The sequence below is a fragment of the Vombatus ursinus genome, unplaced genomic scaffold (genome assembly GCF_900497805.2).
Source record: "Vombatus ursinus unplaced genomic scaffold, bare-nosed wombat genome assembly UNPS02014942.1, whole genome shotgun sequence".
Lineage (NCBI taxonomy): Eukaryota > Metazoa > Chordata > Mammalia > Diprotodontia > Vombatidae > Vombatus > Vombatus ursinus.
Genome location: NW_020954720.1, coordinates 6900926 through 6924840, shown reverse-complemented (window position 1 = coordinate 6924840; position 23915 = coordinate 6900926). Strand labels below are relative to the sequence as shown.

At 36.5% G+C, this 23915-nt stretch overlaps 1 protein-coding gene across 3 annotated transcripts in view; it reads left to right on the top strand.

Annotated features, from left to right (window-relative positions):
- Nucleotides 1-23915, top strand: part of UCHL3 (ubiquitin C-terminal hydrolase L3) — a 94734-nt gene that overhangs the window by 9887 nt on the left and 60932 nt on the right. The window lies entirely within an intron of this gene.

Genomic DNA, 23915 nt, shown 5'->3' with positions numbered 1-23915 from the left:
GTGTGCAGTTCACATTTTCACATTCTTTTTTCTTTGAGGCTTTGCTTGTAGCTGTTTTGATATCATTGTGTTCATCCGAGTTTGTGTCTTGATCTTCCTTGTCACCATAGTAGATTTTTATGGGCAGGTTTTTTGTTTGTTTGCTCATTTTTTCCAGACTATTTCTTGTCTTTGTATTTTATGTTAAAATTGGGCTCTATTCCCAGGATGCTGAGGGAAGAGGAAGAAAGGGACTGTCCATGTTTCAAACTTTTTTTGTGATGCTGTTTTCAGATAGTTCTGGGTATTTGGAAGTTTTTGGTGTTTAAAAGATGATACAGTCCAGGGAGAGATGTCTTCACTGCTGTCCTATTTGTGCTCTGGTGCTTATCCAGGAATGGCTACTGATCCCTTTGCCACTGAAAATACCATTGCTTGTCAGGGCCCCTGCTCCCTTAGGACTGAAAGTGCTACTACTCCTTAGGGCCCCAGCTTCCTTATGACAGAAGCACTCCTTTTCACCCTGGAACTGTGCTGGGTATGAATAATAGAGTTGCTGAACAGTGCCCAGTCCTGTGGTGAGTGCTAGCATAGGGGTCTGGTACCCCTGTAATCTTTTTTCTGGGCAGTTGCCCAATCTGCTTATTGTCTCTGGGCTGAGAACTCCTAAATCTTTTGCTACTACTGTCGCTGCTGCCGAGCCCTACAGCTAGTGCTGCTTCCACATGGGTTCCTGGGTCAACCCCTACTCCAGTGTCACAGACTTCTCCTTCTGACACTTCCTAAGTTGTCTTGCACTGGAAACATATCTCACCCTGACCTTTTCTTGGCTTTGCTGCTCCAAAATTCGATTTGATGTGTTATTTTAAAGTTGTTTGGAGGGGGATGTTGGGAAAACATGGCTGTAGTGTTTCTTCTTCTTTTTTTTTTTTTAGGCAGTTGGGGTTAAGTGACTTGCCCAGGGTCACACAGCTAGTAAGTGTCATGTGTTTGGTCTGAGGCTGGATTTGAACTCGGGTCCTCCTGACTCCAGGGCTGGTGCTCTATCCATTGCGCCACCTAGCTGCCCCTTGTAGTATTTCTTCTACTCTGCCGTCTTGACTTTGTCCCCAGAAGCCCCTCAAAAACTTATTAATTTTACGTGTTTGCCTCCATTCTGTTATTTTTTTCTCTTTCTTGCTTCCTACGCCTTCTTTATATAGAAGAGAAATAGCAAACAGAAGTGTGCCTCGGCACCAATTCTCTGTACTTGATGCAGTTTCCACTCCCCAGCCTCTCTAACAAAGACCACACTAAAAATTCTTACCCTTTTCTTCCTTTCCTTATAAACTCCTTTTCATATGCCCCCTTCTGAATTTAGGGTTTGTTTGGGTTATGGTGGATCCCCTCCTTAGTCCCTCCGCCTCATTCACCTTGTTCACACTCCCCCTTTTTCTTCCTGTTTTCCTTTTGAATTAAATGTGTAACTCTAACAAACTCTGTGCGTGTCTTCTAGATGAAAGTGAGGTTCATGCGATGCCTGACCCTCTTCTGACTCCCCCTTCTTCTTCTATTTGGGTTTCACAATTATGTGAGATAAATTACTTCACCTTTTCTTCCAGGTGTATCTTTTCTCCCATTTCCTTTCCTTTGTTCTTTTAAGATCATCAAAACAAAGCAAACTCACTCCCAGACACTCTGTCTTTGACTCTCTATGATATCTGGTTATATTATTGTTTTTAGGGAATGCTTGTATGATCCCCCTTTACTATTTGAACGCAAATACTTCATCCTTTAAAAGTCTTTTCTGGTTGCCCTCTGACTCTTAGAGATTTTTAAATATGATGGTCGTGATCTTTTTTTTTTGTTTTGGTCATGGCTTTTAGATCATGCAGTGATTCTTAAATCCTCTCTCCTTGATTTGTTTTACTGGTCACTTTTTCCTTTCTTTACTGGTCATCTTTTATTTTCTTCTATTTTTCAGTCTTTTGACTTTGTTTTAATATTTCTTGTTGTTTCATATAGTCATTAAGTTCTGTTGGTCCTTTTAACTTTTGCATCATTTCTTCTAGGAATTTTAATTATCTTGTGGGCAAGCTTTGTTTTTCTTTGAGGTTTTGCTTGTAGGTGTTTTAGAATGATTCTTTTGTGGGTTTGTGTCTTGGACATCTCTGGTATCATAATAACTGTATTTTATTTTTTTTTGTTTACTCATTCTCTTAGTGTTCTACTCGGGGCAGCCTGGTGTTGCTGGCCTAGCTGAGTCTTTTGGGACTGTCTGTCATATTGGCCCTGTGAGAGATGATCTCTGAGGATCTCTCAGGAGTGAAGCCTCCTCAAAGAGTTAATTGTTTGACCTTGTAAAGAGACATGCTTTTCAACACATCCTGTGCTCTGCCAGACCCCTTCCCCTACTCCAACTTATTTTCAGGAACATAGCAGGGAGAAATAACACGCCCCCCCCCCCAAACTGCTTACTCACTCTTGCAAAAACTTCCCGCCTTTTCTTGTCTCCAGGCAACTGTCTTTGTTCTCTGTTGCTGGGGTAGACTTTCCGGAATAGATTGTGCCCTCAAGGCTTACACCAATGAGCTGAGAGGAAGGGGGTTAGGGAGGAGGAGTTGCAGTTAGGAATTTATATAATCTGTCTCTGCTAAGCACATCCTTGCATTCTCCCAATAGAGCCATCTTAGGCAGACGGAGGGTGCCCTTTCTCAAGAAAGCGAATAAAGAAAACTTTCTTTTTGCTAATATCTCTGAGTCTCTGATTTATTGGTAAGGGTCTCTGTACCCCACACAGCCCTTCTGAGAGACTCCATCCCTTTTCCCTTTCCTGTCTCCTTTGCTTCTCATGTTGGACCCATCTGTCCTGGGTGAACCTGAGTTTGGGGATCTGGGTGCTGAATCCATGCTCCCAGTTCCTCTGTGAGACCTTACCCTGTGTTACTGGTCTGGGCTAAGTCCAAAGTCAGCTTCATGCTGCTGGCCTAACTTGTCATTCTGGGCATTGAACTTTATTCTGGTCCCCTCTGAGAAAACCTCTCCCCATCACCCCCTTACTCTAGCTGCTTGTGTGGGGCTGGAGCTGGGTCTGAGTAGCTCTGGCCATCCCTGCACTGCTAGCCTGACACCTGTGATCCGGCCCACTCATTTTCACTCGTTCCTTGCCTGTTTTTTGCCTATAGGTTGAATTTGTGATCTTGGACTAGAAAAGTGACCCACTATAGATTCTCCTTCAATTTCCCATTTACGACTTAATCTAGTGGTGTTCTTAGATTGTTATGTTTATCAAGGGTGCATTTCAGTGTGACACTTCGTTTAAAAAAAATTTCATTGTCAGAGGCAGAAGCATTAAATCCTTCCCATTGCACACAGTAAGGCAATAATTCTTTCTTTCTAGGTAGGCTATTGCCCTATCTCTCTAGCCTGCTTTGGTCAGATGACCTTCCCCTTTGATGAAATAGAAACAGAGTGCAACTAATTCGTTTGGCAGGACCCTTCTTACCATCTGGACCCTAGGATTCCCAAAAGTTCAGCTCTCTCTTTAACTGGGCCAGAGTCCTTACTGTGTCTGAGGTCATCACTGTCGATCCAAAACTCAGAAGACTGGATCTTTTCCCCAAACTCTCTGACTTTGTTAAAAGGGCAGTTTTTTCCAGAGGATTTCATAGAGATTTACTGCTGTCCCCAAGTGACAGATAAAGTGTGTTCTAAGAATTCTTTTCTAATTCTTGTTTGAAAATCCAGGGAAGTACTATTAAAATTTGATAGTAGCTTCTTAGGCTAACCAGCAAGTTTAACTGAATAGGTACCTATTGTAACTGAATTTTGAAAGTGTTTTTGTAAGCCTTAAAGTACTACGTAAATGAGTTACGGTTTTTATTAGCCCTAATTAAAGGTCTTGAGAGATAGGGTCATGTAATATAGAAGAGGATAAAGAAAGTAATTTCTTTCCTTTTTCTGAGAATTAGTTGGTATTTTCCTTCCATCTACACTCTGTACTACTTTCTTACTTCCTAGTGCCTTTGTGTTTTTTTTCCTTTAAAAAAGTCTTATTGATGTATTTTCCTTTTTATATCACTCAGACCCCAATACTCTTTCCCCCACATAACCATCTCTTGTAGAAAAAAAATTAAGTAGAATGAATCCATGGCTGCAACTGACCACAGTCTTCCCCACAGCCATCCACATCTCTATTTCCTTGGAACTGAAATTAGACATTGTATATACTCAGAATTCTGTTGTCTTTTAGTGATGTTTCATTTACATTATTGTCATTACATATATTGTTCTTCTAGTTCTTCTTTATTCTGTATCACTTCAAAAAAAGTGGTCTAATATGTCTGAATTTCTCATATTCATTATTTCTTGGGTATAATAATATTTTACTGCATTTATGTACCGTGATTTGTTCAGCCTTTCCCCAATTGATGGGCATGCGCTTTTGTTTATGGTTTTTACTCTTATAAAGAGTGCTGCTGTCAATGTTTTGGAATATATGTGACCCTTCTTTTGTCATTTACCTTCCTGGACTGAGTGCCCAGTTGTGAAATTGTTGGGTCAAAAGGGAAGAACAGTTTAGTAACTTTTCTTGCCAAGTGCTCATCTTATTCACTCATTAAAGAATTTATGTAGTACTTAGTACAAAGTACTGAGGGAGGACTAAAACTAAGTTTAAGACTGGGCCATGCTGATGGCAGCATCACTGTAGTAGGATGCAATATAGAACATGCAGTATAGAAGAATAAGACAGAAATGCAAACAATTGTAATATAAAACATTACGTGGTAAGTGTACTATGGAGTTGTAAAATAAAAGTTCTGGTGCTCTCAATTTGCCCTAATCCCTCATTACAGAACTACACTTGGGCCTGCTCAACTTTTCAATGTGCTTCTTCCTCTCTTATTCTATAGATCCTCTTTCACAATCAAAATTCTTATTTCCGCAACATAAATTATCATAGCAAGTTATTAGAGAGAAAATGATTTGATTGAACTAATTCACATAAATGTGTGGGTAATGGATAACTTTTAATTCTCCCAAGGGTATTTGCTTTTTTTTTTTTAACATCTAAATGAATCTTTAATTGGTAGATAAATGGAAAGCAAAATTTAGGAGAGTTAAAGGAAAGGTTTTTTGAGGGATGAATTTGGGAATAGAGACTTACTGTATGAATTGGCCCTTGGGGGTTGAGAGTTGATTGCTTGGGGTCAGCTCCCTTAAGCTCTTTTGTTTTCTTAGCTTTTTCTGCTTCTGATCTTAAAGATGTTTTACAATGTCATTGCTTGTTATTACAGTATCAATAGGTCCTTTGGTAAGTAGGGCAGGGATAGCTATTTCTCTAATATTTATTTACAAGTTATTTATATCTGTAAATGAAACTATAATATCTGTATGTCTTTATATAGCATCTATAGTTGAAATTAACCTACAACTATCTATAATGGAAAATAAGAGAAATGTTTCAAGGAAAAGCTCATAATATATGTGGGAAATAAGAAATCAGACATATTACTGCTGTTCATTTTTGGTTTTGGAATTTTATTGAAGAGTTAAGAAAATGATATGCTATTGGCTATATGAAATTGGCTAAGTAATACGTACTTACATGTAAGTGATTTACATGTCAGAGGGTAGTTTGTCTCAAAAAAATAGAACGTTGCTTTACCAGCAGATTTTCTTAACAAAAAATTAGATACAAGTAAGTGGGAATAATAATAAAACAGAGCCAGCTCACCTGAACAGATTTAAGGAAAGGAGGACAAAAAAATTACATTTTTATTTCTTTATCCTAACTTAACTTTGTTCTTGACTTGTCATTTTGGTCTGATAATACCTTGTGTTAAAGTGAAACATCTGTTGTTTGGTTCTCTGATAGATGAAGCGATAGGTGTAAAATCACATAAGAGTAAATGTTAACTACAATAACTTTTTACAAGATATGGCCTTGCTTGTCATTGAACCCTAAAGGGCAACAACACATGGGCTTAATGAAATCATTATGCAGTGTTTAAACTTTAATAATTTAGTGGGCAAAGAAAAAAAACAGCGTATAGAAAGCCTGGCAAATGACAAAACGAAGCCAAATCATCAAGAGAATATTTACAGAAGAAACTGAAAGGAAAAACAAAACAAAATAACAATGGAAAACATCCATCAAGATCACTATAACAAAGAATTTGAATGTCACTTAGTAGGTATCTAGTCTACCCCATATTTGAAAAAGATATTCCTTTATAATATACCCAGTTCAGTATCATCTAGCCTTTGCTTTCAGAACTCCAGTGAGGGGGGACCCTACAACTCCTCAGGCAGTAGTCTACTTTTAAATACCTTCGTTTATTAGGAAAGTTTCCCATACATCAAACCTAAGTTTGCTTCTTTATAACTTTTCCCCTTGTCTTCTGGGCCCAGAACTAAGAAGTCTGATTTTTTCTTCCTTATTACACCTCTTTACATACTTGAAAACAACTTTTATGTACCTTCTCAGTCTTCTCTTATCCAAGCAAAATAGCTCCAATTCCATAAAATGATCCTCATGTGTCATGGGCTTGAGGCCCTCCACCAACCTGGTTGCCCTCCTTTTGATGCTCTGTAGCTTAATATCCTTCCTAAAATTTTGATACTCCAAACTAAACAAAAATACCCCAACTGTGGTCAGACTAAAGCAGAACACAGCAGGATTGTCAACTTTCTCCTGCCATATCTATCATTGTAACTTAAGTTTGCATTCTTCTTTGTCATTATATAACTCTGTTGACTTCTTTTGAGCTAGTAATCTGCAGAAGCCCTCAGATCTTTTTCAGGTGAGTAACTGTCTAGCTAGGCTTCTTATGCTCATGAAGTTGATTTTTTTTATACTTAAGTTGAAGATTGTCTCCATTAAATTTCATCTTACTTGATTCAGCCCAGTGTTTAACCTGCCAAGATTTCAAAAAAACAGTTGGATCTATTTTGTTTCTGCATTTTCTCCATTTCCCAATTTGTTCTTTCCTTTATCCAGAGAGCCATCTCCCGTAACAAAGAATAAAAAGAGAGAAAAAAGGAGTTTAATCTAAATAACCCATCCACAAAGTTTGACAGTATATGGAATTTTCCATATTCATAGATGCTGCCTTTTGAAAGAAGAAGAAAGGCACATTCTCATCATTCTTCATTGGCCAGACTTAGTCATTATAATTACACAATATTAAGCTTCTTTCTCTTTTTTTTTTGTCATTTACATTTGTATCACTATAGGCATTGTGTATGTTGGTTTCCTGGTTTTGCTTCTTTCACTTTTTATCAGTTCATATAAGTCTTCATAAATGCTTCTCTTCATATTCATTGTTTGAATCACAGTATTAGTCTATTACGTTCATGTACCACAAGTTGTTCAGCCATTGGGCATTTACTTTGTTTCCACTTTTTTGCTATTACAAAAAGTGCTTCTATAAATATGTTGATGTATATGGGACCTTTAAATTTTTGAACTCCTTTTGGTATAGAGCAATAGTATCTCTGGGTCAAAGTGTATGAACGTTTTAATTACTTCCTGTCATGTAATTTTGGATTGCTTTCCAGAATTGTTGAACCATTTATTAGCATGCCTTTCTTTTGGAGCAGACTAAATTCTCATCTTTTATCATCTCTTTCAATTTCCTGATTGTAATATCCAACTAAGAGTTTTTTTATTTGCATTTCTCTTGTTATTAGTAATAATAGAACATTCTTATGGTGATTAAGTAATTTGTAGTTCTTTTTTTCCATGTCCTTTGATCTATTGGAAAATGGCTTTTGTATTGATTTTTTTAAATTGTTAGTATATCATTTAATGTGTTAGTTGCCTTTCTAAGTATCATCTATAAACAATCTCGGTTGAGTCAACTCATTTGAACACTAATATCTGGTATTTGCTGTTGTACTTCATGAGGAAGTAGAAATGGCAGTAGGTAAGAGCATGATGGGAATAGCAGCTGGATTGGAAAAAAAGTATAGAGCATTTCTATACTTGAGGTGATAAAATTTGGGGTTTGGAAGATTGATTCTTAAGCTTTCTGAAAGAGGGGAAGGATATTAAATGCTTAGAAAGTATCACAGACATTGCTGAAAATAGTGATTTATAAAAGCATCAGTAACTATCAAACATATGTATGCTTAACTATCTCAATAAAATCTTTGAGAATAATCTGTGCACATATTGAGGGCATCCTGGTGATGTATGAGAGGGTAACAGGCAGCCTTTGGAAATGATATTCTGTACCATACCTCATCTTTACTTATACAGTTGAAAGATTCAGAAAACGCAAGTTTCTTCTGTGCTTTTTGCTTATTTACAACCAGATCCTGGTGGCACTTACTTACTGACCATAGGTTATTCTCCCTCATCTGAGGGTGTTCAGTACCTGATTTTTGTTGTTTTTTTTTTTTAATTAAAGTTTTATCATTTTCCCATCCCATTGTTTTAAAAAAATCCTTTTAACAAATATGCATAGTCAAGTAAAAAAAAATTCCCTCACTGTCTATATTAAAAAAATGTCTCATTCTGCACTCCACCCTACATCTAGCTCTCTGTCAGGAGATAAATAACATGCTTTATCGTTCCTCATGGATGGCCATTGTGTTAATCATAGTTAAAAATCTAATCGTAGTTTATTAATCAAAGTTAAACAACTTTAAAGTTGTTTGTATTTACAGCGTTATTGTTATATAAATTGTTCCTCTGGTTCTTCTCATTTCATTCTTCATCAAGTCTTCAAAGTGGTTCATTTTTATAATATAGATGTTATAGCATAAGTTGTACTTCTACTTTGTTGTTGTTTGGTTGTTTCAGTTATGTCCAACTCTTCATGACACCATTTGGTGTTTTCTTGGCAAAAATGCTGGAGTGATTTGCCATTTCCTTCTTCAGCTTATTTTACAGATGAGGAAACTGAGGCAAACAGAGTGAAGTGACTTGCCCAGGGTCATACAGCTTGTAAATGCCTGAGGCTGGGTTTAAACTCAGGTCTTCCTAACTCCAAGGCCCAGGGCCAGCACTTTATCCGCTGTGCCACCTAACTGCCCTTCTGCTTACTTTACTCTTGGTCAGTTTATACTGGTCTTTTCATGCCTCTTTGAAATCATCTTTTTCCTCATTTCTTATAGTATGCTAGTATTTCTTCACATTTATATGCCACATTTTGTTTCTCCATTCCATGACTGATGAAACATCCCCTCATTTCAGGTAGTATTGTAATTTTATTACATTGACTTATCCTACCTATGAGCAATTATTATTTTCCCAGTTGTTGGTAGGTAGAGATCTATGTTTTTTACACCCAGTATTTTTTAAAAATAGGATTTCTCTTTCTTTCTCCTACTGGGTATTATATGGAAATGCTGATGATTATATGGGTTATTTTCTGTCCTACAAGTGTGCTAAAGTTACTTCAATTAATTTTTTAGTTGACTCTATAGGATTTTTAAGTACACGAATCACATCAAATGCAGAGAGTGAAAATTTTGTTTCTTTATACTTAGTTCTCCAATTTCTTTTTCTTGTCTTACTGCTATAGCAAGCATTTCTAGTACCAGGTCAAATAGAAGTGATTACAATAGACATCCTTTTTTCACGCCTAATTTTATTGGAAATGATTCTCGTTTATCACCACTGTATATAACGTTAGCTCTTGATACACGCGCGCGCACACACACACACACAAACACAGATTATTTTAAAGAAAGGTCCATTTATTCTTATATTTTCTACTCTATGTGTGTGTATGTGAGTGTGTTTGTGTGTGCGTGTGTGCATGAGCACTTCCATGCGCTTAACAGAAATGGGTGTTGTATTTTGTTCAGTATCTAATTTCGTAGTTTTCTTCTGCAGTTCAACTGCTACTTTTCTACTTGGGGACTTCAGTATTAATGTTGATGTCCTCACAAACACTCTAATCTCCCATCTTCTCAACTCCAATGACCTTCACTCTACCTCAGCCACACAAAGGGATGGTCGTACCCTTGATCTGAACATCACTTATAAGTCTTCTATTTATGTGATTGAGAACAGACTGTAACTCCCTATCTTTGTACCTTTATCTGTGCTTCATCCCTCCTAAACCTATTTTTCGTTCTCACGATGATCTCCAGTCGTAGTCTAGACCGCTCTCTGCCTACTCCTCTCCCTTCCCTTTCCTAGACACCATCACATCTGCTCTAATCTCACTTTGCTCCTTTTGATCTTGACTCTGTAATTAAGCAGTGTGAACATTTATTGTCCTCAGCTCTCAAATTCCTTGCACCATTGTCCTGTTATTGCTTATGTCTTGCTAAACATTGGCCTTGGATTAACCCACCACCTGCTTCCTCTGCTACTTGTGTGTTGCTGACTTGGGATGGAGAAAGTCACACAAGTGTGCCAGTTTCATTCAGTACAGATTGTTTTTAAATTTTAACTAGGGAGTTCTTCAGTTCTTCTAATATGGAGTTCTGCTGTAGTTTACCTTGTCAGTCAGTCAGTAAATATTTATCAAGTCTACTTTGTGCTGGGCACTGTACTGAGCACTGAGAATACAAAGAAAGGTAAAAGATAGCCCCTTCCCTTAAGGAGCTCACAATCTAATGGGGAAGACAACACATTAAAAAAAAAAGCTGAGGGGAAGGTAGAGAGAAGGGGGTGGGGTGGGATGGGGTGGGGCATGATAAAGTCCTGCCTCCAGGTGGGAAATGAGGAGGTGTCTGGAGCTCTGAAAGGAGCTCTCTGAGAGAGGGGCCCAACAGACAGGACAGACTGAGATGTTTCAGAGTTGATGTGACCTTGCAGGACAATGAGTTTCTGAAGACACTGATCACTTCCAACTGTTAGTATCCTTTCTCTATAACTACTTTAAATTTAACTAACTTTTATTTAATCTTAAATCTCTAAGAAACCTAATTTATCAGACAAAAAAGATTGGTCTAAATCTAGAAATTTTACCTCACCACCCTAAAAATACATCCTATCTAGGCCAAAAGGGAAAAAAAAAATTGCCCAGCATCTGCCTTTTGATATATGTAATTTGTAAGTGATGAATAAACAATGTACCCTGAAGAAATTAACAAATGTTAAACTTAAGGTATCATTCATTTAAAAAAAAATCTCCCCTGGTCTGTTGATCTTTCCCTGCTACCTACAAATGCCTAGGTTTCTCTCATTCTTAAAACACTCTCATTTGATCATGCCTTCCCTTCAACCTGTCATCCTATGTCTTTTCCTTTTCACAGACAGGCTCCTAGAAAAAGCTTACAACCTAATCACTTGACCCAAACTGCTTTAGGTTCAAACCTTTTGCTATCTTCTTAGTCAATAGGTGCTATTCTTTTATTGACACTGAATTGTTGATCAGGGGCTTTGAAAAGTGAATCCATGCCATTAGTTTTTGATGCTAATATAGTTTCCTTTATGTTGCAAGGTTCTTTTATTTTTTGGCTAATTTGTGACTACTTTCTCAGATAATTTTTCTTAAGCAGGTTAGCTTCTGAATTGTATTACAGGTACTTGGGTGTTACCCCAGTACAGTCATTTTTAGATCTGGAAGGTTAACTTCTAGTCCAAATCTCTTATATTGTGAATGAAAAAAAATAGAGGCCCAAAGATATTGATTTGCCTGAGTTTACGTATTTAATGTCAGAATTAGGACTAAATCTCAGGACTTATTATTCTCAGTCCAGTGGTCTTTCTACTATGCCGCATTGCAACTAGAATCTACATATGAATATTTTAGTCTACAGAATTCTGTAGATTATCCTGTTTTCTGTCTTTTGCAAGACTTCATTTAATTATAGAAGTATACTTGACTCTTCAGAGAGAAACACCCAAATCCTTTATTTCAGGTTTGCTGGTATAATCTTAATGTAACGAGAAAAGTAGGTAATATAACAGTAGGGTTTCATTTCTGTGCCTTTTTTCCTTTACCTTATTCTCATTACCTTTCCATGTCTGTGATGATGAATGCCACCGTCAGCTTCTTTCATCATTATCAGTTATTGAGCTTATTGTGAAATTGGTAGACTTTTAAGTGTTTATTTCTTGCTCAGTTTTATGTAATGAAATAGGGATAAGGATAGGGATTGGACCTGTAATTTTTTTGGTACAGCAAACTCCTAAATAAGCAAATTTCCTCTACCAATGTAGCTTGCTACTCTCTCTAGCTTAAAGTCTTAGAAAGGTGCCCAAGGCACTGAAAGTTTGTGACAACTGGTATGTGTGGGAGGAGGGACTTGAACCCAGGTCTTTCTGACTCTGAGGTCATCTCTACTACTCTGAGCTTATATTATGAAACATCTATGAAAATTTACTCTAGTAGGAATTTCTGGACTAACAGAGCCGTCTCTTAATTCATAGATATCTATATATAGACAGTACGGCGTAATGGAAAAACTTCAGAACTGAAGCTCTCAGGACTGAATTCGAGTTTCAGTTGTGCCCTGTACTAACGGTGTAGCTATGAACAAGTCAGTTCATTTCACCCGAGCCCCCAGCTTTCCTCAGTGCACATTGGGGGTCCAAGGTGGGCTCTGATCTTTCAGGCCCTTTTCAACCCCACATACATGCAATGATTCCATGATCTTTCAGCAGTCTCAGGGGTAGCTTGGAGGTCCGTTAAATAAGACTGTAGTCTAAATACTAGTCGTTAAAGAGAATGTTTTCATAACTGAGATAAATTCATTAAGATATAGTGTATTCTAAAGAAAGGTGCTAGTCTACTGACTAGACCAACCTCCACAGAAGTCTTACTCTTTTGCCTTTCTGTGACATGGAGGTGCCTGGTTTCTCAGAGGCCCTGGAAATGAAGTAGAGCAATGGTAGGTCCTGATAAACTAGACAGAGTCAGGGACAGAGTGTGTCTGCTGTTCAGCAGATTAGCCTTGCTAAATACCAGGAGGCTTATCACTAGTAGGTTGGCTGCTAGGTGTTACGTTCTTTGTCCATGATGATCCATGAAACAAGGAGAAGTATCGTTATGTCCCTCAGGCATTTTATTATTTTTTTCTAGTCCCACAAAGTTTGGTCTATTTGGTATGACCCTGAATCTGTAAATTTATTTCACTAGCATTGCCATTTTGTTATATTGTCGTAGTCCAACCATGAGCAGTTAATCTCTCTCCTATTACTTAGGTCTATTTTTATTTTTGTAGAGTAGTTAATAGTTATATTCATGTGTGATTGACCATGTAGAGGGTTATATTTCTTTCCCTCTTATCACCAGTTGTGGTTCTTGTTTCCAGCACAACCACACCTACACTTACTCCCAGTACTCCCCTGTTGAACTTTCTCTCTCCACTACACACGCTTTTACCCACCCCCTTGCTCCACATATTGAGTTGTCAAATCTTCTGTCTTTATCTCCACTGTGTGGGTCCCCTTTATTCAGCCCCTACTCACGTCTCATCTAGACTATTGCAGTAGCCTCCTAATAAATCTTTGCACTCATTTCATCCTCTTCAGAAGTACCAAGATGATTTTCTTTTCTTTTTTTTTGGTAAGGCAGGTGGGGTTAAGTGACTTGCCCAGTCACCCAGCCAGTGAGTGTTATGTGTCTGAAGCCGAATTTGAACTCAAGTCCTCCTGACTCCAGGCCTGGTGCTCTATCCACTGTGCCACCTAGTTGACCCCTCCAAAATCATTTTCTTAAAGTACAGGTCTGACTATGTCACACCCTCTTCCCTCAAGGAAACTCCTTATGGCCTCTAAAATCAAATATAAACATCCCTGTTTGGCGTTTAGAACATGTTGTAATCTGACCCCAACCTGCCTTAGTAATTATGCCCTTTCATGCGTTTTATGACCCAATAAAACTGGCTTTCTTGCTGTCTCTCGGACATGATGTTTTGTTTTATATCTCTTTGCCTTTGTACTGATTGTCTACTATGCCTGGAATGTCCTCTCTTCTTATCTGTACCCTTCAAATCACTCATTTCTCTCAAGACTCTGCTCAAGCACCAGTGTCTCTGCATGAGCCCTTTCCTTCCAGCTGCTAGTACTATACCCTTCAGTTGACTGTATTTTTTATAGGTTTTGTACGTACCTATATATGTGCATGTTTTCTCCCCTGTTATAATATAAGATCCTTATGGAGCAAGGACTGTTACTAATTTTATCTTTCTTTTCCCAGTGTCTGATACATACTAGGTCCTTCATAAATGATTGTTGATTGATTGATTTTCAAGAATTTCAGTTTAATAAGCATTTATCAGCGCTTACTTTTGTTAGATAGTATGCAGGGCACTGAGGATACAAAGACTATAATAAAAATAATTCTTACTCAAGCTGTTTAAGATCTCTTGGGGGAATCATATAAATGCCCATTCACTTCCCTTTCCAAATCATTACCAAGTAGTTCTTTAACAAGGTAGAGTTGCTTTAGTATAAATAAATATTGTTATTATGTATATTCGGATTGTTTGTGAAGCTGGCATCAGAATAGTAGAAAAGTAGATTTGAGTTAACATTTCTCCCTTTAAAAGGGGCAGAAACTAACATTAAAATTAAATTATAACAGAATGGTAACTATCTCCCAGTCTCGTTGAGGAGAATTGAAGGATTATTTTGATGTTTAACTTAAGGAAGCAATTTGAGAAGATGAATGGGAAAGGACGTGAAAAGCTCAGGTAGTCCCTATATAATACTCCTATTTAAAGGTGTTAGAAAGGTGAGAAAGTTGAAAATTTGAGAACCTTGAATTATAGAGTTTTAGGAATTGTGTTCAACAGTTAGTGTAAGTGTGCATTTTAGTGTAATTGTGAATGATGACAATAATAATAATAACTAATATTTTTGTAGCATATATTATGTTCTAGACACTGTGCCCTTTGATTGTGAACATTAGGATTAGAGTAATGCTAGTGAATACAAGGTAGATTATACCTTGGGTTGAGTAAACAAAAAACACGAATCTGAGTGGGGAAAAACCAAAATTAACATTTATTTTCTTTAATGAAAAAGGATTAACTAGCTATAAAAATATAAGCATTACAAGTTGATTTAAAAACATGAGTCATTTATATTGTCTTTAGGAAATTTGCCAAAGGCAATAGAGACACATTTAGAATGATAAATTGGGATAAAATTGAATGTTTCAGCTAATTGCAGAAAATCAGTAGTTACAAAAATGAGATTTTGTTGTTGTTATTTGTACCTTTGATTTCACTAGTGTAGGGAACTTCCAGTGAGGAAACTGGTCTATAAATGCATATCTGCAAGTCTTCTGCTTGATCTTATGTACTTACTATTACACAGATTTGTAGATTTAATTCTATACAATCTAAATGTTAATCCAGTACTTTATATATTAAGATAAACCAGTAATAATATTATTCAAGAGAAGAAATGTTAAAGGAAATAATGAAACAACACTTGTGCTTGGATACTTGCTCTATCAGATCTCAAATTATACTATAAAGTCATAATTACCAAAGTGATCTGATAATTTTTTTAAAAAAATATAGTTCAAGAGTATAGGTTAGATAACTTTTTTTGCCATGCTATATCAAAATAGCCATCCCCCAAATAAGTAGGTATTAAAATTATTTTTAACCAAAATCAGTTTAGTATTTATAATGCTCTTCAGTTAAAAAAGCAAACTGGATGTTAGGCTGAAGTAAAGAGACATATATTCTAGGAATAGAGAGGGTGTATTCTGGTCCTCATCAGACCTCATGCGGAGTATTGTGTTGAGTTTTTGGAATGAGAAGGGTATTGATAAGCTGGAAAGTGGCCAGAGGATAGCAGCCATGATAGTGAAAGGCTTTGTGTCCATGATATGTGAAGGGTGGCTGAAAGAACTCGCCAGGTTTAGCCTGGAGAAGAGAAGACTCAATTGGGAACATAATAGTTGTCTTCAAGTATTTGAAAGGCTGTCATATGGAAGAGGGATTAATTTTGTTCTGTTTAACTCCAGAGAGGCAAACCAGGAGTAATGGGTAGAAGTAACGGGATCAAAGAGATCAATTAAATCTTGTTATCCAGGAAAATTTCGTGTTAATCAGAGCTATCCAAAATTGGAATGGACTACTCTCAGAAGTGGTGGGCTCCACCTCCTTAGAGGTGAGAAAGCAGAGAAAGGCAGGATGATGTTACAGTAGGGATTCCTTTTGTATGTGGGTATGGCCATTGGTGAAGAAAAAGTGTCAACTCTCAAAATGAAAATGAGCTGATTCTGTGATGCACTGAAACTAATGGATCAAGAGGAGCAGGGCTGGGGCAGCTGGGTGGTGGATGGCACTCCAGCCTTGAAGTCAGGAGGACCTAAGTGCAAATTTAGCCTCAGACACATAACACTTACTACCTGTGTGACTCTGGGCAAGTCACTTAACCCCAATTGCCCCACCAAAAAGCAAGGAAAAAAAAGAGGAGCAGGTAAAAATGTTAAAGGAAATATCTACCGAAACAGCTTAGCAGTTATATTACAAACAATGCAATGAATTCCTAAAGATTTTAAATAGCTAATAAATAGGTGCATAGAATTAAGTGGTAAACTAGGTTATAGGTAAGTAACCTTAAGAAAAGTTAATTTTGAAACAGAACAATATAGAGAGCAAATAGGTGTCATTAACATGTTTTTTTCTCTCAGTATAGTTAGATGGATTCAGTATTGACTGAGTGACCTGACCCAAAGAATGGTTTTTGATAGGTCAATGTCAGCTTGAAGGAAGGTTTCCAGTGGAGTTACTCAGGAGTCTGTTTTTGACCCTGTATTCCTGACCGTTTTTTCCAAGGACTGAGATGATACCAACAAAGTCATCTTGTCCAGTTTACGTATGACAGAAGCTGAGGATATAATAGATATAGCAATATTATTGTGTAACTAGACATAATGACACAATATTGTATGAAGTGCAGTATTGGATATAGTAAAAGCATTAGTGCTTACTCTCTGCCCAGGTACTGTATGAATCACTAGGGATACAAATACAAGCATGCAGACAGTATCAGTCCTTAAGAAGCATACATTTTAATGAAGGAAGATGGTCTATAAAAGGAGAGAAGAGCATGGCAATAGCATTTGGAAATGTCTGGGAAATGGCTTGGAGGCCTGCTTCTGAACAAGATACTTCTCAGAACCGAGGGGCAGAATCCAGGATCCTGTGGGAGGGGAATGAGAAGGATAGACACAGTGCAGATGGCATGGTTTATAATGGCCAAGAACATCATGACGTGACAACAGTCTGAATCCAAAAACGATTTTGATAGTCTGGAATGATAGATCAAATTATTATGAAGTGAAATTTATATTAATACACCAAGCTTCTTGTTGGTGTTGGAACACCTTTCAGCAAAGCAGATCAAAATCTCTATAATTTTAGTAGATCAATCTTATACTTAGTGGCCTCAGTCTTAAATGACTTTTCCCAGGCCACAAAACCAATCAGTCTCCACTCCTCCTTTCTCCCTATCTGGGTTCCATATAGAGTAAATACTCTTACTGATATTATGTCAGGTTGTCTCTCAGATGAGATTTAACAGGAATAAATGTACAACTTTATAAGTACAATATGGCCGGATGATAGTTCCCTTAAAAAAACCTGGGAGACATCAAGCTCAGTGTGAGTCAGTAATGTGACATGACAGCTAACAAAAGGCAAATGTTGTCTTTACTGCATTGAGAGAAGCAGTCTTCAGAAGGAGGGAGAAAAATGACAAATGAGAGAAGTTACAAACAGCTTGTGTACTGGTAGAATGGTGCACAATATAGTCCAGAGGAAAAAAGTTCAGAAAATAGTTTAAGTGGAAAGAAGTTTTGAGAGGCAATAGGTGAAATGGAGATTTTGATTACTGGAGCACGGCTTAAAATATAGGAATGATGAGCCTTTTGCAAGGGGTGGAGTGTAGCTCAAGTGCTGGGGGGGGAGGGGGAATAACCAAAACCATTTTGAAACTAATCAAAAGGGTTTTAAACTAAAAAAGCAAAGAGATACATGCCAGCATGTATCTGACGGCTGTGTTGCCACAGAGAAAAGTAGGTGCAATATTAGGAAGAATAGTACAGCATAAGAGAGGGAATAGCAGAAGAGAGTACTAGCACATTGATTTGATACCGATGAATCAAGAACAGAGCTGGCAAAAACACCAACGGACCAAGATGGTCATATACTGATAAAAGAAAAGGGAAATCGTTTCAGTGAAGATCAACCACAGAAGAAAGATGAGCTATTTTGTGGTCAGAGTATGCTACACATTACACAGATAGAAAGAGCAAATGAATTAGTTCAGGAAACAGATTAGAAACTCTCCACAAAGGAATGACATAGAAATGTAGGGAGACTTCAGTGATCAAACAGGACAGCTTATAACTTCTTGTCTTGCGTGAATGGCAATTTCTTCTTTCAAAAGGTAGAAGACCAACAAAAGGAAATTCTTTTCTAGATCTGATTGTTACCAACAGGGAGAAACTGGTTGGTGGAGTGGAAATAATGGGAACCTTGCATGCAGAGGTGCCATTACTTCTTGGTTTTTGTGATGGAGGAAAGGAAAGCCAGGAATAATTTAACATGCACCCTCTATTTTGGGAGAACAGATTTCATGTGAACCTTTGTGTTGTTTGGTCATGAACTCCCTATCCATAGATCTGACATGTAATTTCTTCCATTCTCCTCTAATTTGTTAATGATGTCACCTTTTGTGTCTAAATCATATACTCATTTGGAGCTTATCTTGCTGAGTAATGTGAGGTGTTGACAGATTACTTTCCAGTTTTCTCACCATTTTTTTGGTTGAAGAATGAGGTCTTGCCCCATTAGCTGGGATCTTTGATTTATCAAACACTAGGTTACTGTGCTTATTTGTTTCTCTATATTTTATATTTAATCTTTTCCACTGATCAAATTCTCTTTCTCACCCAGTACTAAATTATTTTAATGATTACAGCATTGTAGTGTAGTTTGAGATCTGGTATTTGCTAGGCCTTCTTCCTTCCTACTTTTTTTCCCATTATTGACCTTGATATTCTTGACTTATTTTTTTTTTTCAGATGAGTTTTGTTATTATATTTTCTAGCTCTCCAAAGTAATCTTTTGTTAGTTTGAGTTAGAGGAGCCCCAACAAAAGCAAAATAATTTAAGTAGTATTGTCATTTTTAATAGACTTGGTCTACCCATGAGCAATTAACCTTTCTCCAGTTATTTAGATCTGCCTTTATTTGTGTAAAGAGTTTTGTAATTGTATTCATTTAGTTCCTGTATCATGGCAGGTAGATTCCCAAATATTTTATACTGTCTGTAATTATTTTAGGTAGTATTTCTTTTTCTGTCTCTTTCTGCTGTATTTTGTTGGTAATATACAGAAATGCTGGTGATTTGTGTGGGTTTATTTTTTATTCTACAACTTTGCTAAAGTTAGTTGTTTCACTTAGTTTTTTGGTTGGTTCTTTGGGGTTCTGTAACTAAGCCATGATATTATCTGCTAAAAGTGATAGTTTTGTTTCCTTTGTACCTATGCTTGTTCCTTTGATTTCTTTTCAATCGTCTTTTTTCCTTCTTATTGCCGTAATTAGTATTTCTAGTACTATATTAAGTGATAATGGGTATAATGGACATCTTTGCTTTACCCCTGATCTTACTGCAAAGGCTTCTAGCTTATTTTCATTTTAGATAATACTGACTCTTGGTTTTAGATAGATATTACTTATTTAAAGGACACCTCCATTTATTTCTGTGCTTTCTAGTATTTATTAACAGGATTGGGTCTTGTAGTTTGTCAAAATCTTTCTCTGCATCTACGAAACAATCATGTGATTTTAGTTGATTTTGTTATTAATATGGTCTCAATTGTGTTTATAGTTTTCTGGAGCACAGCTTAAAATAGTTGAACCAGCCCTGAATTCCTGGTGTAAATCTATCTTGTTCATATTGTATGATCTTTGTGATACATTGCTGTAGTCCCCTTGCTAATATCTTATTTAAAATGTTTATGTCAATATTCACTAGGAATATTGGGTTTTCTTTATCTATTTTGACTTTCCTTGGTTTAGATAATCACAAATATGTTTGTGTCATAAGAGGAATTAGGTAGGACCCTTTTTATAACTATTTTTTAAATGATTTATGTAATACTAAAATAAATTTTTTAAAAATGTTTGGTAGAATTTGCTTGTAAATCCATCTGGTCCTAGGATTTTTTTTTCTTTGGGAGTTCATTTATGGTTTGTTCAGTTTCTTTTTCTTTGACAGGACTATTTAAGTACTCATTTCTTTTCGGTTAATCTCTGCAACTTTTATTTTTATAAATATCCATTTCATTTAGATTGTTAGTTTCATTGGTATATAGTTGGACAAAATAGCTCTTAATAAGTGCTTCTATTTCTTCATTGTGAATTCACCTTTTTCATTTTTGATAATGGTAATTTAGTTTTTTTTAATTTAAAAAAATCAAATTAGCTAATCTGTTTTTATCTGTTTATTTAATACTCCCCTCCCCCAAAAAACTGAACAACCAAAAACAAGCAAAAAACAACCCAGTTTCTAATTTTCTTAATTCAGTCTTTTTTTGTCGTTTTTGTGTTTTTACTTTCAATCTCTTTGATTTTCAGGATTTCTATTTTGGTGTTTAATTGTGAGTTTTAAATTTTATTTTTATTTCTAGTTGTGTGTGTGTGTATGTGTGTGTGTGTGTGTGTGTTTTAATAGTATGCCCAATTTGTTGATCTATCTTTTCTCTTTTTAATTGATGAAAACACTTAGAGATACACATTTTACCCCAGTACTGCTTTAGCTGCATCCCACAAATTTTGGTATACTGTGTCATTGTTTTCATTTTAATGAAGTTATGGGTTGTTTCTATAATTTGTTCATTGAACCACCCATTCTTTAGGATTAAATTATTTAGCTTCCCAATAATTTTTAATCTTTGCTTCAGAGTCCCTGAATAAAAGACGTATTTCATATTTTTGCTTTTTTTTTTTTGTATTTGTTTTTAAGGTTTTTCTGTCCTAGTACATAGTCAGTGTTTGTGAAGATGCCTTGCACAATTGAGAAATAGGCATACTCCTTTCTATTACCATTCAGTATTCTCCAGAGGCATATTGTAACTAACTTTTCTAATATTCTGTTCAGGTTCTTTTTTATTATTTAGTTACATTTATCTAGGTCTGAAAGTGGTAAATTGAGGTTCTTCACTATTACAGTTTACTATCTATTTTTCCTTGTAACTCATAAGCTTTTCCTTTAATAGTTTAGATACTGTATCATTTGGTACATATTTGTTTAGTATTGATATTCATTATATATGGTGCCTTTCAGCATAATGGAGTTTCCCTTCTTATCTCTTTTAATTGGGTCTATTTTTGCTGTTGTTTTCTCTAGTTTCTATACTGCCTTTTTTAACTTGAGCCGAAGCATAATAGATTCTGCTCTAGCCCTTCATTTTAACTCCATGTATATATATCTGTATGTTTTAAATGTGTTTCTTGCAAATAATATATGATTGTATTTTGGTTGCTAATCCATTTTGCTAACTGCTTCCATTTTATAGGTGAATTCATCCTGTACACATGCATTGCTAATTGTAAATTTCCCTCCATTCTATTCTTTTCGATTTTTCCTTGCCTTTTTCACCTGTCCCCTAGTTTGCTATGCTTCTGACTAATCCCTTCTGTAATTTATCCTCTCTCTTCTCCCCCCCCCTCACCTTTTTTCCCTGGCCTCTCTTTAAGAGTGTTTTACTTCTGACTACTTTCTTAATTTACCTTCCCTTCTATTTTCCACTCTTGCCCTCCAATTTCCCAGTTGGCTAAGATGTATTTTTATACTCAACTTTGTGAATTTGTGTTTTCTTCTTTCCTTTAAACAGTTTAGGTGAGAGTAAGGTTCAAGTATAGTCCATTTCTCCCCCCCCCCCAATCCCCTTTCCTCTTCATTGTTGTATAGACTACTACTTGGATACATAATTTAGGTGAGACAATTTTCTTCATTCTTTCTCTCTCTTACCCCCTCTTGTTCCTCTTCCCCACCCTTTCCATTCTTCTTTTGAGATTATCAGAACATAACAATCACTCTCAGGCTTTCTCTCTAATTAGACTTTCTGACCCTTGTTTGATGATGATAAAGTTCTGAGACTACATGTATCATCTCTCAATATAGGAATGTAAACAGTTTAACCTTGTCTGGTCTCTTATGATTACCCTCTCATGTTCACTTTTTAATGTTCTCTAGTCCTGTGTTTGTATGTCAGATTTTCTACTCAGCTCTGGTATTTTCATCTGGAATATTTTGAAGTCCTATCTATTTCATTAAAGTTCCATTTCCTCCCCTGCAGGTTTATACCTAGTTTTTCTGGGTAAGTCATTCTTGATCTTCTGTATGGTTGTGGCTGCTAAATCTTACATCATCCTGACTGGCTTCTAGGTATTTGGATAATTCTTTCTTTTTGGCTGCTTGCAGCGTTTTTTCCCTGACCTGGGAGCTCTGAATTTTGGCTCTAATGTTCCTAAGAGTTTTCATTTTGAGCTTTCTTTCAGAAGGTTACTGGTAGATTCTTTCAATTTCTACTTTTATTTTCTGGTTCTAAGATACCTGGTTTTTATGGTTTTCTAGTCTAGTGATTTTAAAATTCTCTCTCCTTGATCTGATTTCTACATCTGTTGTTTTTCCTGTGAGGTACTTCATGTTTTCTTCTATTTTTTCAGTCTTTTGACTTTTTATTTCTTAATATCTTATGAAGTCATTAGCTTCCACTTGACCAATTCTAATTTTCAAGGAGTTATTTTCTTCAATAAGGTTTTATACCTCTTATTCCAAGTTGTTACTGCTCTTTTCCTATCTTCCTTAACTCTTACTTCTTTCCCTAGTTTTTCCTCTACCACTTTCATTTGTTTTTTTTAATGTCAATTTTTAGTTTTTTTTAAAATGCTTTCTTTTAAGTCTTCTAGGAATTCTTGTTGGACCTGTATCCAAACTCTGTTTAATTTGAGACATTGCATGTTGGTGTTTTTGAGTAATTCTCTTCTTCTGAGTTTGTGTCATGAACTTCCCTGTCACAATAATGGCTTTTTATGATTTTGTTTGCTCTTTTTTCCATTTTACTTCTTGACTTTGGACTTTATGTTAGTGTTGGACTCTACACAATTCTGGAAGTATAGGCTGACCTGAACTTTTTTTCCTCTTTTGACCTTCTGCTTTCACAGCTCAGGTTAGGGAGCTGCAAACTTTCTGTGCTTCCAAAGTGATGTGATCCAAGGTAAGGTCTGCTCACTGCTCTTTTGGTCTGAGTTCTGTAAGTTCCTGACCTAGGTTTGGATATATCATTTGTCTCTGGTTGCTAGACTCTGCCATTGTTAGCCTATCAGGAAGCTCTGTTGATTCAGAGTGACTGCACTGCAGGCTTCCCTTTGGTCTGGGACTCCTGCCCTGATTATTCCACTGCAGGTTTCAACCTGAGCTGGAGGCTAGGACTGAATCTCTACTCTGTTCCTGGGATCACAGATACAGAGTTATGATTTTCTTTCAAACTTGTTCCTTGCTTACTCATTACATAGCTAGGGCCCATGCTGTCTGCCTTGGATCTGTAATCAGAAGTTTGGTAGTGGTCAAGAAAGCTGCCAGATGGCACTCAGACCTATACTCTGTGCCTGTTCAGAGAACCCTAGCATTTCTATCTGCCCCTGTGCTTCCTGTCTGGGTGCTTTTTTTTGGCCTTCTTTTAGTCACTAGGTTCTGGAGTACTTCCCTCTGCATGCTTCTGGCTAAACTCCGTTTAGATCATCCCTATCTCATTATGTCCATTTTAAAGCTTGGTTATGCTGTTAATGAGGTTTGTGACTCGAGGCAAATTTTTTTACCTCTTTGGTTGTCATCTGTGAAATCAAGGTACTTTCTAGTGTTGATTTTGAAGAAAGCATTTTGTGATTTTAAATCATTATATAAATGTAAGGTATTTTTGTTGTTGTTCTCAGAATGTGGCTTACATATTTTTCCTTAGTGCTTTGAATGTGCATTTAATTTGTTCCCACTTGGAATGTTCTCCC